Source organism: Papio anubis, chromosome 11, assembly GCF_008728515.1.
Source record: "Papio anubis isolate 15944 chromosome 11, Panubis1.0, whole genome shotgun sequence".
Lineage (NCBI taxonomy): Eukaryota > Metazoa > Chordata > Mammalia > Primates > Cercopithecidae > Papio > Papio anubis.
The window spans coordinates 123226524-123243302 of NC_044986.1; the positions used below are offsets into that span (position 1 = coordinate 123226524).

The following is a 16779-nucleotide window of genomic DNA, read 5'->3' on the forward strand; positions in this document are numbered from 1 at the left end:
TAGAAGTAGTGACATGTATCATTTCATTCTTTTTCTGATAAAAGATTCAACTAAAGTTACAGCTACCAAAAAGTTATAATTCTCACCCCAGTTCTGAGTTCAGAGTAACTTGGCTCAGATGTCACTGATTTGCTGCTAAGTGTGTGTGTGTAGGTGATTTCAGGTAACTAAATTAACTTCTTTTTGTTGTTGTTGTTGTTGTTTTTGTTTTATTTGAGAAGGAGTTTTTGCTCTGTTGCCCAAGTTGGAGTGCAATGGCACAATCTCATCTCACTGCAATCTCTGTCTCCAGGGTTCAAGCAATTCTCCATCCTCAGCCTTCCAAGTAGCTGGGATTATAGGCACCTGCCACCACGCCTGGCTAATTTTTGTATTTTTAGTAGAGACGGGGTTTCACTGTGGTGGTCAGGCTGATCTTGAACTCTATTTCAGGTGATCAACCACCTTGGCCTCCCAAAGTGCTGGGATTACAGGAGTGAACCACCACACCTGACCTAAATTAACATCTGAAGTTATGAAGGAAGGGTAGGAGGAATATATACACATGAGAATCATGGCCGAAGACCTTGGGGGCACATTGGAAGTCGGCAAGGTGCCCGCTGGTGTACTCATCACATCTTACACTGTCCTGGCTTACTTTGCACACCTGACTTTAAAGAGTATATTGTACATACTCCACTCACCTCATGGGCCTATTGTGTAAGTCAAAGGAAATGGTGTATGTGAAGCTGCCATGTAACTGAAAGCCAAAACAATGGGTGTGCGCAGGCATTCATGTATAATTCATGGGTGCATGAGTGATTCTTTTAATGATCCCAGAAGGACGCAGAGAAACTTACAAGAATGCAAAACATACGATGATTACTCCAGGGGAGGATGACAGGCGCAGGGGTGGGTGCCGGGAGTGAGGATGAGGGATGAGGCCGGAAGAGCATCTTCCTGAGCTGCGCACCTGCCTGGAGACATCAGTGGCCTGGGGGTGAGGCCGGCCTCCTTCAGTCCCATCCTCCTTCCTTGTCTTGCAGAGCCCAGGCTTTGTTCCTGTGTCTCTCACTTGTGACTCAGGGAGGGCAAACCTTTTCCCTGCTTGTTGTGAACCAAGAACCAAGAAGGGTGACATCATGTCCGCCCCCCCACCAAGTAACTGGACAAGCAGCCCTGGGAAATGAAGGATCCTAAGATGAAAACTCTGGAAAGGACAGAAGATGTTTGCCCTGGATTTTGCAATGTCTAGTGTGACTCCCAGAGCTTCCTCAGCCATGTTGATGCCGGCTTGATGGTGGAACCAAGGAATACAGGAAGAGAAGGGAAGTGAGAGGCCGGCTGGCTGCATTTAGAGGCACCTTGACTCTTCGAGAAAAACCTTCATCATCTGAGCTGATTTGAGCTGGGATGATCATTAACTTGTAGGAAAAAGAATACGTCCTGATTCAATGTAGTCATCATGCTTTTGGTTGGATGGTTCAACCAGTCCCTGAAATAAAAACTATAAACTAGTTAACCATTCATTCTGAAGTAGTACAACTATGGCTTGACAGAAATTTCTCCTGTGGCTCCTAAGGAGAGCTCTGTGAGTGATGTCACAGAAATGCCATGGTGATGTCCAGGCAGCAGAGGCTGTGGGGCACAGGGGGCCCGTCTCACACCGAGCATCCTGTACACCACCACATCCACCATACCAAAGCCAAAGTCACCAGTCACAGCTGCAGGGGCTCAGCACAGCGCTCTCGAGGCTGGACACCAGGTGTAGGTCCTCCAATCCTTTAACCCTTGTTACTGAAACATCAGGGGTTGGGTCTAGGTCCTGCAGCTCACAGTGGCACAGAAAGCCAATCACTGAGGCTACTATTGCCAGGGAAGAAGGCTTTATTGGGTGCTGCAGCCGAGGAGATAAGAGATCAGTCTCAAATTCATCTCCTTGGTAGACTAGCATTAGGGGTTTTTCTAGCAGGGAAGAAATGTAACCATGTGAGGGAAAATGGGGGTCAGAGAGGGATGAGGAAGGGGGGTCCATCAACAGGCAGCAGGTGGGTGGGTGGTTAGGCAGCCACGGCGAACTAGGGCTCTGGCCTCTCATTGCCAGATGCGGTGACCTGGTGAGTTTGAGCTCCTTGACACCGTGGTATCAAGGTATCACCGTGGCTGAGGAAGCTCTGGGAGTCACGTCTAGACATTGCAAAATCCAGGGCGAATGTCTTCTGTCCCTTCCAGGGTTTTCTTCTTAGGATCCTTCATTTCCTGGGACAGATTGTCCAGTTACTGGGGAGGGAGGACATGGTGTCATCCTTCTTGATACTAGGTGTCACACCTTGATACCAGGCTGGTGTCCTGAGAGAGAGGCTCAGGTAAAACAAATCTCAGTTTCTCAAGTTTTAAGACTGGGAGGGTCCATTTTTATGTTCACTGAAAAGAAACCATATACCTCAGTTGTATGAGACAATTGGGCAGGTTTTATGCGCAGCCAAGCAAGTGAGTGTCCATGCCCATTCCCGGGTGCCGAGGGCCTGAACAGGCCATATGCATGAAGGAGACGCTTGGATCTTCCGAAATAAGAACAGAAGGTGACTCTCACCTGCACTGAGGCAAGTGCAGAAAACTCCTCAACCCGGTGGGTGCAGGATTCTCCCCAGAGAGTTCTTCAGCTCTTCTCCAGTGCACAGGCAGGAGCCCGGGTCACGCAGCATGGGAAATGGAGCATTCCATGTAACACCATATGCAGGGCTACCCCTGAGCCTAAACGGGGCTGTTTATCCACAGAGCTAACAGGAGAGATGGCCAGCAAAAGTCATCACGGCCCTGACCTTTGGTGGTGGAGGAGGGAGTGGCAACATTTTCTCCTTGGTAATTTTTGATATGATCGGGATGGTTGTAATGAATGCATAGCACTTTTGTAAAACTAACAGCTTCCTTTCAAAAACGGATCAACTTATAAACATAAAATTGTTTGGTTTGGGGATTTTTATTTAGAGCTGTTCTTTCTGATAATAAATTTGGCAAAATAATCAGTAGGCTGTTCGGGATAGTCATAGTTTGAGATAATGAAACCATATAATTTGGGAAAATGGGTACTCTTGTCTTTGTGTTCTGTATTGCAGGGAGAGGTGCATGGATCTAATTAAATCCAAAGCAGCATCACATGAGAACAACCCGGGATTTATTAATGATCAGGACACCATGCGAAATTCATCTCCTTGACCTTAAATATTGAGATGACTGGAAAGAAATCCAATTTATTTGCTAAATCAAGACATTGATTGTCTTACAGTCGTATCTCGTCTGTGTATCCTAAGCCTCACATTTATGATAATTTATTTTGAAAAATTAGCACATAAATATAATGTCAAGTTTTTTGTGGAGAGCCTACTCATCTTGAAATATTTTCACTTGTGTCATGAGCACAGGTGTGCTGTAAATTTAAATGACATCTTAAAAATTTTTTAATTACGATGAGATGTAACAAACCTTCATAGAAAGGGCTGTTCCTCTGTTGTGCTTGACCCACAGATTTGGTAAAACTGCAAGCTTCAAGTTCCACCGTTTTCTGTTTCACTATGTCTACATTCACCTGTATTTTGTTGGAAAACAGTGACTTTGGGGACAGGCAGATCTGGTTTAAACCCAAATTCTTTACTTTCTGCCCCTGTAACCTTGGCCAACACATCTCATCTCTCTGAGCCTCCATGTAAAATGTTGATAATGGCACCATTTTAAGATTGATGATAATGTATATGTTTTTCTGCCACAGTGTATGTGATCAATAAATAACAACCATTATTCCTTGCGAAAAAAAATCTATCCAATGATGGGATATTGGATTAAGAATCAACGAACAAGAATGGAGTAAATAACTCATTTTTAGACAATGAAAAAACATCATTTAGAGCACAGACACTCAGTTTCTCTGAAGCAGGAAGTGCTATCTCGGCCAACTTTCTCAACAGAAGAGGAGCATGTGGGGACAGTGAGATGGTGTTGGGAGAGGCACAGTCCCGTGCAACAGCAAATTGTCCTTCCACAGGGGTGACTGATCATCTAACAACACTTTAAAATAATTATCTATTGATAAGACCTGTGGGTTTTACAGTTTCAGAACAAATGGAACTGTGACTTATATCTTCCAATTTGTGTAGTGGATTTTATGTTCGTTTTTGTCTTGGTCAATTCTGTCATTCTTTTTATCTCTTTGGGAAAGTGGATTTTGACCTCCAGCATATGATGAGACAGGCAGGGCAGGAAGCTGAGGGGCATGGACCGCCTCGCTAGGTTCTGTGATGCCCAGCAGTGTCTTGGAAGCACCTCTGCCTGTCCAACCTCTTTTTGACTCTTACTCTTATTTTTCTTCAACTTATCCATCACCAAACGGGATTCCCTTCAGCATGGTAAACCACGTACTCCATCTGTTGCTTGTTCTATGAAGATACTGAATAGACACGGGCAGTCACTTCCTCCATGTTACTGTCCAGAGACTGAAGGACTGGAGCAATATCCCCAGCATTGCAACGTCCACCACCAGCTCTTCCCTGCTGACCTGGGGTCATTTGCACAATCTGACTGCCATCTCTAGAGCCACCTCCTCTAAGAGCTCTCCCTGTCATCTTGATCCCAGCCCTCCTTTTCATCTCTCTCTTGTGCACAGCATCCCCATGTCACTCCATCCTGGTTCCTCCATAGCACTTGTGCCGTGCTGTCCTCTGTTTACACCACCAATGGATCCTGGGCTCCTGGGGGGTGGGTAAAGAAGATGTGTGTCTCGTTCGTCTTTGCATTTCCAGTGTCTAGAAGGTTGCCTGGCACATCGAAGTGGCATGGGCATCATCTACTTAGTGACTAAACGAATGCGGGGCTGGAATCCCATTCACACTTCACTGCATTGCCCTCCGGTGGCCAAGATAACCCAGCTGTGAGGACGCAACAGTTGTTGAAAGGACACAGCTGGCTTCTGCACATGCAGGAAGCATGGAGTTTACTGTCAAAGCTGAGATGCTTTTGAGACAGAAACCATACACAGGGGCCGCAGGTGCATCCAGGGACTATTCCAAGTAGACCGAGGTGTGTGGTCACCCTAATCACAGGGCATGAGAAAGACAGTGGAGGCAAAAGACACTAGTGAATTGATCCAAGTCAAAGCGGTCATTTCCAATAAGGGAGGGGCTGGGGAAGAGCTGGGACAGCTCCGCTGAGGTCTGTTGGTTGAAAATTCCACAGCCCAACTCAGGATAACTTGAGCAAAGGGGGATCAACAGGGAGGAGTCGGGGATGGAAAACGTTGTAGGAGATCAGGTGTGAAAGTGAGTAGAAAGCTTGTGGATGGTGCAGCAGCAGGGATGGTCTCCTCCAGGAGTCAATGAACTTGAAGTCAATGGACTTCAGGATGCAGAACAATGAACAATGAAGTGGACTTCAAAGGAACCACTACTAATTGTCCTTCTCCCTGTTTCTGTGCCCCCAAGAATCCTGGTGACAGGGAGAACGCTTCCCCCTGGCCTTGCTTGGGTCCATGGGCCTGCCTTCCCTCCTGGGCTAGGTGAGGGCTGCCTGCCTGTTGAGTATTCAATTAGACTTCGCATAAGAGAAAGCAGCAATTTTCCCAAGCGAAAACCATGGTATTTTCAACTCTCATTGTTACCTCTTTGGACTTCTCCATCTAGAAATACACTAGCTCTAATTGTGAACAATAGCAATGATGAGACACTCGCTTAACTCATTTTTGCTTATTTGCTACTTCTTAATCTCTCCTTCTCTTATCATGATATCAATAATAACTACAAAAATATACATAATCATGACATTAAACCTCAATAATACGAAACTTTTGGATATGACCTTCTTTAACGAAAGGACAAGGGCTTTCCTTATAAAAGCTTTCTGTTACCAAATTGAGGACATGATTGAAGAGTTCAAATCAACTATATTGTTCCATAGATGATTGTGCTTTTTTTTTTTTTTTTTTGGCGTGGCATCAGCTGACTCTATTTCAGAACAAATATGCTGATTAAGTTAAAATGCACAAATGGGAAGTGAAAATTATATAAATTCCCTTTGTTTTTCTTGTGCTTTATTGTTAAGGAAAACACGAGCAATGCATGAGTTGGCACTATAGTCTAATCACACTTTATCATGTAAATATATATTTACACAATTTTAAAAAGGTGGATTATGCAAACTATTGTAGGGACATATGAAAAAATGTAGATTATTTACCAGCCAGAAAATTACGCATTTAAAAACATGTTGAAACGCTTACTCTTCACATGAAAAGCCCTAAGTGCTCCTCCTCGCTGGAATGGTTGATCACACCAGCGTGTGCTTTATTTAGACAAAATATGCAGGGGAAATTCGAAGCGATGAGAATCGAAATGTGTGCAGGAGCCATCAGTTTCCAACATTAAATGTAATCGTTTTCAATTTCCTGCATGGCTTTCTTTAAAATAATCAGCCCTATTCTTGGAGATGTTTCCAGAATTCCTTCTCTAGAATAAGGAAAAACTAGGTACTAATTTAGGGGAAAAATATATATGAATAAGCTTTCCCTGAATTCATTTGTGTCAGCGTTTCACTCTTGGAGCATCGGTTTTCCTTTACATTTTGTCCCCTGTCTCCTGATGCTTAAGTGCCCACGGGGAGTGCTGAGCAGGCAGGGACAGGCTGCTGTGAGATGCGGTCTTCACATCAGCCCCCCAGGACACCAGCGCTCACTGGCAGAATGAGTTGTGCTGCCTGGAGAATTCCCTGGCACGAGCTGGCCGGTGTGCTGGGCGCAGAGATCAGAGAGCTTGGAAGGAGAGCACTGCTGGCTGGCCTGTGGGATCCTTTCGAGAATGAGGGGACCTGTGATAGCTGGAGAGCCCCCACTTCCTAGCTCAGGGACGAACTTCCTGCCTGAGGACTCCAAGAACTGCCAAGGCTTTCCCATGGCCTGTTCTTATCTTTGGGGCAGCCACAGACAGCTTCAGTTCCTGTTCCCTGCAGGAGGTGAGGCTGGGCGTGGGCACCGCCCTGGCCCAGCGGCCCTCACGACTGCAGGTGCCACCACAGAGCAGCCCTGTGGCCAGGAAGGCGGGCCGGGGGCTGCTGGGGCTGCTGTCCCACGGGTCTGAAGGCTCCAGTTAACAACAGCCCTCATTTCTCTACCCTCATTTAAGAAACATTTGAGAGGCAGACAAGAGTCGGGAAGATACAGAGCAAAACATCGGTTTTATACGGATGAAGCTGTGGGAAAATACGGCTTCTTGGCCAAGTGGGTGTCTTCATACTTCACCTCCAAATTAAAAAGACTTACTTGCGGCTGGACGCGGTGGCTCACGCCTGTAATCCCAGCACTTTGGGAGGCCGAGACGGGCGGATCACAAGGTCAGGAGATCGAGACCATCCTGGCTAACCTGGTGAAACCCCGTCTCTACTAAAAAATACAAAAAAACTAGCCGGGCGAGGTGGCGGCGCCTGTAGTCCCAGCTACTCGGGAGGCTGAGGCAGGAGAATGGCGTGAACCCGGGAGGCAGAGGTTGCAGTGAGCTGAGATCCAGCCACTGCCCTCCAGCCTGGGCGACAGAGCCCGACCCCCTTCCAAAAAAAAAAAAAAAAAAAGATTTGCTTGTGAAATCGCAGTACATCAGCTGCAGTGACCAACTGCCCGGCAGAGTCTGCCTTTAAGAGTCACTGCATAGAGAGACACCGCTACACACGTGCTTCCCGCAGGCAGCGGCTCCCGTGGTTACAGAAAGCCAGAGCTCATTCTCCCAACCTCTTCCAGATCTAGACCTGCCAGTCTGATGACCCAGGGAGGACGAAGGGCAGGAGACCCAGAAGAGCTCTTCTTACGGAGGGTCTTCCTCTGGAAAAAGGGAGGAAAGAAAGCAAGCTCCCGCCCCGATCCCAAGGCCGGACCTTCCGTGGTAGAAAAATGCCTGATCATAGTCCTGTGTCTGTGTGGGGAGATTAACCTCTGCTCATCGGCCTGTGCTCACAGCCAAGGTCTGTGGAGATACAAGCGCGATGCAAGGCGGAGCCTCTGATTTCAGGAGATTGCAGCCCAGCTACAGTGATAAAACGCATGGGACAGCTTAGGGAACAATTCGCAACATATTATTAACCACTCAAATGAAAGAGATGGATGGCAGGAGGTTTATAAACTCAGAGGAAGCACAGTAGGCCGCAGCAGCAGAGCTGGGCTTCCGGAGCAGGTCCTCCAGGTAGCACTGAACAGATGGGCAGTGCTGGGAGAGGAGGAAGTGCAGGGATTCTTCTGTATGTGTGTGTGTGTGTGTGTGTGTGTGTGTTTGTGTGTGTGTGCAGGAATGAACACAGTATGCAGAGATCCGTGAAGTGTGTGTGCGTGTGTGTTTGTCCGCAAGTGCATGTGTGCACAAGTGAGTGGGAATGGACACAGTGTGCAGAGATGTGTGAAGTGTGTGTGTGCGTGCAGGAACAAGCACAGTATGCAGAGATGTGTGAAGTGTGTGTGTGTGTGTCTGTGTGTGTGTGTGCAGGAACGAGCACAATATACAGAGATGCGTGAAGAGTGTGTGTGTGTCTGCACGTGTGTGCGTGCACAAGTGAGGGGAATGGACACAGCGTGCAAAGATGTGTGAAGTGTTTGTGTGTGTGTGTGTGTGTGCAGGAATTAGCACAGTATGCAGAGATGTGTGAAGTGTGTGTGTGTGTCTGCATGTGCATGCATGCACAAGTGAGTGGAAATGGACAGTGTGCAGAGATGTGTGAAGTGTGTGTGTGTCACACGTGCATGTGTGCACAAGTGAGCAGGAACGGACACAGGGTGCAGAGACGTGTGAAGTGTTTGTGTGTGTGTGTGTGCAGGAATTAGCACAGTATGCAGAGATGTGTGACGTGTGTATGTGTGTGTCCGCACGGGCACGTGTGCGCAAGTGAGTGGGAACAGACACAGCGTGCAGAGATGTGTGAAGGCCTGGCCGGGCCTCGCTGGAGGATTGCAGTGATGGAGAAACAGGCTGGCGTGGATTTGGGCTGCCTGCCCCTGGGTGGGGATTCAGTGCACACACACCACCGCGATGACTGGCTGACCACGTTCTTTCTGCAGCTTTGCCTCTGGGTTGGGGCATATCCCATAACCTTGATTACACATCTGCCAGGTGGGCATTTCGAGTTTTGATCGCAGCTTTACTGAAGCATCAGCCCTGTCTGCAGCAAAGTGCCGTGGTGCTTGTGGTTTTGAAAAGAGGAGAAGCGAGCCGGGCTGCGTCTGGCTCCCATGAGGAGTGGCTGGCTGGGCCTGGGATCTGGGTGACCGGTAGTATCATTGTGCTGATGGACAGTCGGGCAAGACAAAGGTGGGGGTAGTTTGGCGAGGAATGGATACGATTCTGCTGGGATAGAAGTACTGTTGGAAAATCCCAGCTGTCTAGATGGTGTCAGGACTTATCTGATGAAGGCTGGGATTGATTGGGATTTTCTCACGTATACTCCACATCTGAAGTTTATATCTCTTTCTTAAACCTTAAACTTTTTACAGCCTTGTGTTGAGAGCTGTCATGTGTAGACAGAGTAGATAGAGATAGATGGACCCACAGAGACTCATCCGTGTCGTGTCATTCTCTGTGACTCAGTGATCCACCAGCAAAATATTAATGTGTTTCAGGAGAAATAAACACTAATACACAGGGAAGAATCAAAGAAAAAGAAAGTAGATGTTTAATCCAACCAAAGAAGTAGGTGATTTTGTCATAAATTATGCATAATAGCTTGATGACATGTAATGATGCCATTAAATTAATTTACACCCCAACTGTACAGTAAGTACCTATTATTGGCAGGTTATTCCATGTTAAAATAACATGGAAATGCCTATCCCATTATATTATGTGAAAAACGACACAAAGTGATATATGAAGCATGCTCATAAGGGTGACCATGTAAAAATTTCCCCCAAAATGTATTCTTTGGGTTAAGAATTGGAGAGAGTACTTTAAAGGTATGTCTGTTTACTTCTCTTCCATAGTTTTTACATTCATCAAATTCCTTTAGTGAGGAAAACCTACTAAATGAATTTGTGCTCTAGAGGCAGGGCTACCAGCAATCCAGTAAAATTTTCAATTACTCTAAATCAACTCGTCTATCTATCCCAACCCTTTTATTCAAGGATCGAAGTGAGACGAGGGTTTCAGGTGAATTTTCCGCTTGCTTTATTCTTATTCCTGCTGGCGTGAAGGGCTGTGTGTGTTCAACTTATTTGTCTTAAGCACAGGCTGACCTCAGCAAGCTTTGTCACACCCAGCATCACTTGGATTCACACAGCCGGGCTGGGCTCCAGGGTCCCGCACTTGGCAGCTCTCCTCCGTGTTCAATGTGAAATTTGTCTTGTAGATGATGTTGAAGCTATGGCTTTAGAGGCTGAAATTGTTCACTAAGCAAGGTCCAATGCTTACGACTGAAAAAACGATGCATTTGGATGCAGTGCATTTTTCTGTAGCCTGTAACAACTTTTTGCCTAGCTTCACTCTGAGCCTCTTGTTCCTCCAGTTGCTGCATCCAATCCACATTCTGAACCCCACCGAGGCCATATGCCACCCCCTGCAAATGGCTGTGCAGAGCTGAGTTGGGCCAAATTAAACTTGGACATGCAGCACACGTTTTGAAGTGGAGCAGGAAGTGAGGGACAGGTGTATGCAAAAGGAAGGGTCTGCCACTCGTCCTGTGACAGTTTAGGCTCCTTGAAGATTGAAGGCACATCAAAATGAGTGTTCCTTGTGTGTGAATATTCTACTGTGTCAAGGAATATAAAAATAATGAAACTGTAGAGGAGAGCGCCCTGATTATTGTAAGCATAGGGTTGGCGTTTATTCTTCTATTTCATCCCACGTAAGAAGGCCCTGTCCCCTCAAGTGACAAGCTTCTGTCATTGAAGGGTTCTCAGGCTCCTGGCATCACTCTGAGCCCAGCACATGCAGCGGCCCACAAGCTAATCTCAAACCTTACTTTCCACACATTTAATTTTCAGTGCTGGAGGACAGACAAGAAACAATTGTTCAGGCAAACAAGCAATGGAGAGGAGAAGTCTGTGTGCTAGAAAGTGACTGTAGGCTCTTTAGATGGGTGGTTCAGAAATGGCCTCTGCTAGGAAGTGACGTGTACGGGGAGATATGAATGAGAACCAGTCAGTTACACAGAGATGAGAGCTTTCCAGCCAGATGGAATCATTACTGGAAAAGCTGCAAGGCAAGAATAAATAGGAGATGTTTAAGAACTGTGCCTGATGCAAAAAGAAGAATGCCAGGTGCTGAGGTCGAGGTGAGAACCAGGTGGCACTGTGTGGATGAGGGTAGTCAGTGAGGCCTTTTACTGAGTGCAGTGCTGTGCTGTGGGAAGGTTGGAAGCAGGAGAGCAGCCGGATAGAATTTTCATTTAAAGCATCCTCCCTCCCTGTGGAGCTTGGATTGTCAGGAGGACAGGAGAGAAGCAAGGGGTTCAACCCGGAGTCTTGCTAGCGGTATGGTGAGAAGTCACCAGACACTGATGTTTTTAAGCAGAGGAAGGAAGAAACCTTGGATCACTGGGCGGTGTGTGAATCAGAGAGGGAATCCAGCCTGGGCAGGATGGAAAAACCCCATCTCTACAAAAATACAGAAATTAGCACGCACCTGTGGTCCCAGCTACTAGGGAGGCTGAGGTAGGAGGATCGCTGGAGCCCAGGAGGTCGAGGCTGCAGTGAGTTGTGATTGCATCACTGCACTCCAGCCTGGGCGACAGAGCAGCAGCCTGTCTCTAAAAGTATATGTAGAGAGAATTGATGGTGATTCCAAGGTGTGGATCTGAGCACTGGGACAGATGGAGTTGGCGTTTTACTGAGTTGAGAGGTTGGGAGAAGTCGGTGGGTGTGGGGAGGTGGGACAGAAACTCCTTTGGTGAAGTTAGCTTGAGCTTCCCCTGAAGCCTCTCCCTGTGGCTTGTAGACAGCGTGTCTTCTCCCTGTGCCAGAGTAGTGGACGGGGACCAGCCAGAGCTACAGAGCCGAGGAGGGTGAGAGGCAGTGATGAGATTCTACACACACAGGGGAGTGTGGTGGCCGTGGGAGGAGGATGGGCCATGCACTCTGCTGGGACACCAGGATCTCCAGGGGGCAGAACATATAGACATTCAATGGCTTCAATTTTCTTCGTGAAATAATAGATGGGTGAGATGGAAAGATTGGAGGTGGCTAGAGATTAAGTGATTTGATTTTCTTTAGCAATGTTCTAAGCAGAGGCAGAAATCATACTAGAAGAGCCTCCCAGGCTCACAGAAACCCCCTTTTCCCAGGTCTCTACAGGTGCAGCATCTGAGTGGGAGACACCAGGCTACACGAGATCTGGGATTTGATTTTATTTGGTTGTTTTACTACAGCTGTTTGTTTCATGCTGGCAGAAGGCTGTGCTGGAAGCTGCCCATGCTTTAGAGCAGGGCTTCCCAACCTCCGACTGCACATCAGCACCAGTCGGCAGCCTGTAAGGAACCAGGCCACACAGCAGGAGGTCACTAGCAGGCTTCATCTGCGTTTACAGGCGCTCCCCATCGCTCACATTACCACCTGAGCTCCACCTCCTGGCAGATCAGCGGCGGCATTAGAGTCTCAGAGGAGTGCAAACCCTACTGTGAACGGCGCACGTGAGGGATCCAGGTCACAGGCTCTTTATGAAAATCTAACTAACGTCTGATGATCTGAGGTGAACAGTTCCATCATGAAACCACCCCCGACCCGAAACCAACTCCATGGAAAAACTGTCTTCCACAAAACTGGTCCCTGGTACCAAAAAGGTTGGGGACCACCACTTTATTTAAAGCAAATTGTTCAATCCCGTCCCTGGTGGACCCCTATTTGGGTCACCTCAGAAACAGACTTTGCATCTTCCGAGTTTAAAGCAGTTATTAGGTTGAACAGCATGAAACTGCTCTTATTCTGTTTTTGAGAAAAATGGCAACGCGTATGGTTCAACCTCATACTTAGAACTGAGATTTCATCTCAGTGATATAGAGGCAGGAAACACAATTGCAGTGCCCTCCCTTTACGTTTTGTGAAGGTTGGGTGAAGGTTGGGTGAAGGTTCAGAATTGCGTGAAGGTTGTTATCTGTGAGAACTCTGACAGGGAAGACAAACGGGTGCAAATGTAAATACACTTGATGTGAAACAGACCCTTCCTGGCCAACTGATGCACTGGCACCTCCTGTTTGTTGCCCATCAGGGGTCCACCAGGGTCCTCAGACCTGGACTGAGTATCTCAGGCAGGCAGCTTGCCCACTGTCCTTCCTGCCCTGCTAGTATATCCTAGGACCGTCAGAGCTGGATTCCCAGGCAGGCATCTTATCCACCATCCTTCCTGCCCTGTAAGTACATCCCTAGGACACTCAGAGCTGGACTCTGATTCTCAGGCAGGCAGCTTGCCCACCGTCCTCCTGCCCTGCAAGTATATCCTATGACTCTCAGAGCTGGACTCTCAGGCAGGCAGCTTGTCCACCATCCTTCCTGTCCTGCCAGTACATCCTAGGACCCTCAGAGCTGGACTCCCAGGCAGGCAGCTTGTCCTCCATCCTTCCCACTCTGTAAGTATATCCTAGGACCCTCAGAGCTGGACTCCCAGGCAGGCAGCTTGCTCACTGTCCTCTCTGCCCTGACAGTACATCCTAGGACCCTCAGAGCTGGACTGAGCATCTTACGCAAGCAGCTTGTCCCCCGTCCTTCCCACTCTGTAAGTAGGTCCTAGGACCCTGGGAGCTGGATTCTCAGGCAGGCAGCTGGCCCACTGTCCTACTGCCCTGCCAGTATGTGCTAGGACCCTTTGAGCTGGACTGAGCATCTCAGACAGGCAGCTTGTACCCCGTCCTCTCTGCCCTGTGAGTACATTCTAGGACCCCTTGCCTTCTGAATTATATCTTGACCAACTAAAATAAAATTTAAGCTGAAATCAAAAGGCATTTCTAGAAATCTTTTTACCACTTTCTCTAGCAGACCAATACCTAGCATACAGACCTGAGGAACAGATCATCTTTCAACATCTAACCCTCTATGTGACAAAATTATTTCCAAAATTATCATATTAAATATAAAACAATATTAATGACCAGAAAATATCATCAAGAACAAATTTTTTAAAAAAAATTCAGCTTCATACTTCTACATATAAAATCATATTAATAAAAAGTTATGAAAAATATTACACTACAAATATTTCAAAAATACAATAGCTTTTAAAAACTTGGATATTAATGTTTTGTTAACTGTCTGATATAATACTATTAAATGTAAATAATTGGTAGCCAAAAAATTATTGCTAAAGGCAAAATTTAGAAAATTAAATCATATCACTGATTTAAAATTATACATTTCTTGTTTTTAATTTTAAATAATAATTTAAAAATGATTAATTTCAATTTTAGATATGTTTTTATTTAGCATAATATTCCATATCTGAGCTAAAATTTGCATTTGTCAAACAAAAATAGTACCTCAAAATTTACGCTGTTTCACTGTTTTAAATTCAAACCATAATACTGCGAGTGTTCTGGTAGAATGAGGGATCTGAGCTCACTCACTTTCTTGTCCTTCTCTTTGCAGTCATTGTGCTATTGCTGTTCATTTGGAATCAACTCTTTCAACTCAAGAGTGTGTAGGGCCTGAGGGCTGGAGATGGGAGCTACGCTTAAAGGGAGCTGGAACGATTCAAGGCCACCTGGAACTCAGTCCTGAATCCACAATGTGTAGTGGGCCCAAGTGTCGGGGCTGGACTCAGTCGTGGAGTCTGCAGTGCTAAGCAGAAGGTAAGGAATGGAAATGTGCCAATCCAAAGCTGATATGTAGTAGCCATTTCGAACATAAACCAAGAAAAGATCAGATCTCCCCCATGGAGAAGTAACCCATTACCAGCAGTGACAGCATGACAGAACGATAATGCAAAACAGGGTAAGTTTTGATAAATTTTGTTACTGGTTTTTAAAATCCTCCAAGACAATGCACCTGCTTTTTGCCCATATCTGCAGAGTGTTCCCGTGCCTACCCTTGTGTGCCATGCTGAGTCTTCCCAAAAGATTGTTCAGTCTCTATGCCCATAGTCATTTAATTCCTTCTAAAGTGCTACTGTTCCATGCATGCGGCAAGGAGGAAGTCAGGTGAGCACCCTAATGAGTAAGGTAGAGTAAGTTAGAGTTCCAGGTAATGCACACGGACACTGCAGCCTCATCAGTATGAGCAACACAGAGTTCTCCTCCTTCACATCACTGGGACGTGGGTTCAGTTTACAATTAGCGTGCAGCCCATATCCCCTTACGTGAGGGATGCTGTGTATTTGTACCTCATGCGGGTAGCCTATTGACAATAGCAGAATACAGCTGTCAAGCAAATTGATGGGGAAAAAATAAAATAATTTGAAAACAAATTACCCATTAACTCCATTTCCCCACAAGCTTATCTGGAATACCAAATAACAGCTGTAGAATAAGTAGATTAATTAATACTGACGCACAGAAACTCAGTTTCCAAGCCTTTATTGTATTTCTGAAGACATGAAGAGTGCCGAATCCCCTACCTGAACTCCTTGGAGCCAGGGATCTTTTAGAATTCTAAACTTTCAGACTTCAGAAAGGCAGAGCTGTGCCTATGTTTTATAACGGGTTGTATGGAAAGTGTCCAGGCAGTGTTCAGGAATGAAATGAGGAGTTGGTCCTCATTATTTGCAGATTTCATATTTCTAAATTTCCTACCTGATAAAACATATTTGTAACCACAAAATCAACGCTCACAGAACTTTCACAATTGTTCACAGACATGCAGTGCATCAAAAAACTAATATAAAATTTGCACCACCTGCTGTGCTCACATTCCCAGCCAAGGCTAAGCCAGGCGACCTCTGCCTTCTTGTTTCGTGCTGTGAACAAGTTTCCTTTATGCTCCCTATTTAGAGCCACATTTTTTATTTTATTTATTTTATTTGTTTATTATTAGTATTGGTATTATTATATGAGATGGAGCCTCGCTCTCTCACCCAGGTTGGAGTGCAATGGTGTGATCTCAGCTCACTGCGACCTCTGCCCCCTGAGTCCCAGTGATTCTCCTGCCTCAGCCTCCCAAGTAGCTGGGACTACAGATGCACGCCACCACGCCTGGCTAATATTTGTACTTTTAGTAGAGACAGGGTTTCACCATGTTGGTCAGGTTGGTCTCTAACTCCTGACCTCAAGTGATCCACCTGCCTCAGCCTCCCAAAGTGCTAGGATTACAGGTGTGAGTCACCACGCCCAACCCCAAGAACCACATTTTAAAAAATGTTGCATTTCTACACTTTTGTTGATGATGATCCTGTTCAGGATGGCCCGGAGTATACTGCAGATGTGCTGTCTCCTGTCTTTGTGTCTCTGAGCACAGAGGCTGTGATGTGCCTTGTGGAGAAAATACCTGAGTTCCAGAAGCTTCACTCAGGCACATATTCCAGTACTGTTGGCTGTGAGTCCAACATTCATGAATCCACTGTGTGTATTAAATGAGGTGTCTTTAAACAGAAACACTCTTAAAACGGGGCTGTGCATTGATTTCTTGATGAAAATGTTGAGACCAGAGGCTTTCAGGAACCTAACCCTGTATTTCCCCTAGGAGCAAATGTTCAGTGCTCACCAATTCAGTGTTCACAGAGAGTTTATTGAACAGAATCACCAGGAATACACAGAATTAACCGTCTACTGAGATGTGCACTGAGAAAAACATGAATATTCACACAATAGGAGAGATAAAGGCTTTAAGTAGCCTTATCTTGGTTTAGGTCAAGTTTTGCCAGTATAGTCATG

General features: G+C 46.2%; 1 long non-coding RNA gene across 1 annotated transcript; it reads left to right on the top strand.

Annotated features, from left to right (window-relative positions):
• The first annotated feature begins 407 nt into the window (after window positions 1-407).
• Window positions 408-7384, top strand: LOC103887242. The gene is made up of 3 exons (XR_002524133.2): window positions 408-1746; window positions 2212-2841; window positions 3096-7384. It is a non-coding gene; the product is annotated as an uncharacterized LOC103887242 (long non-coding RNA).
• Window positions 7385-16779: the final 9395 nt, after the last annotated feature.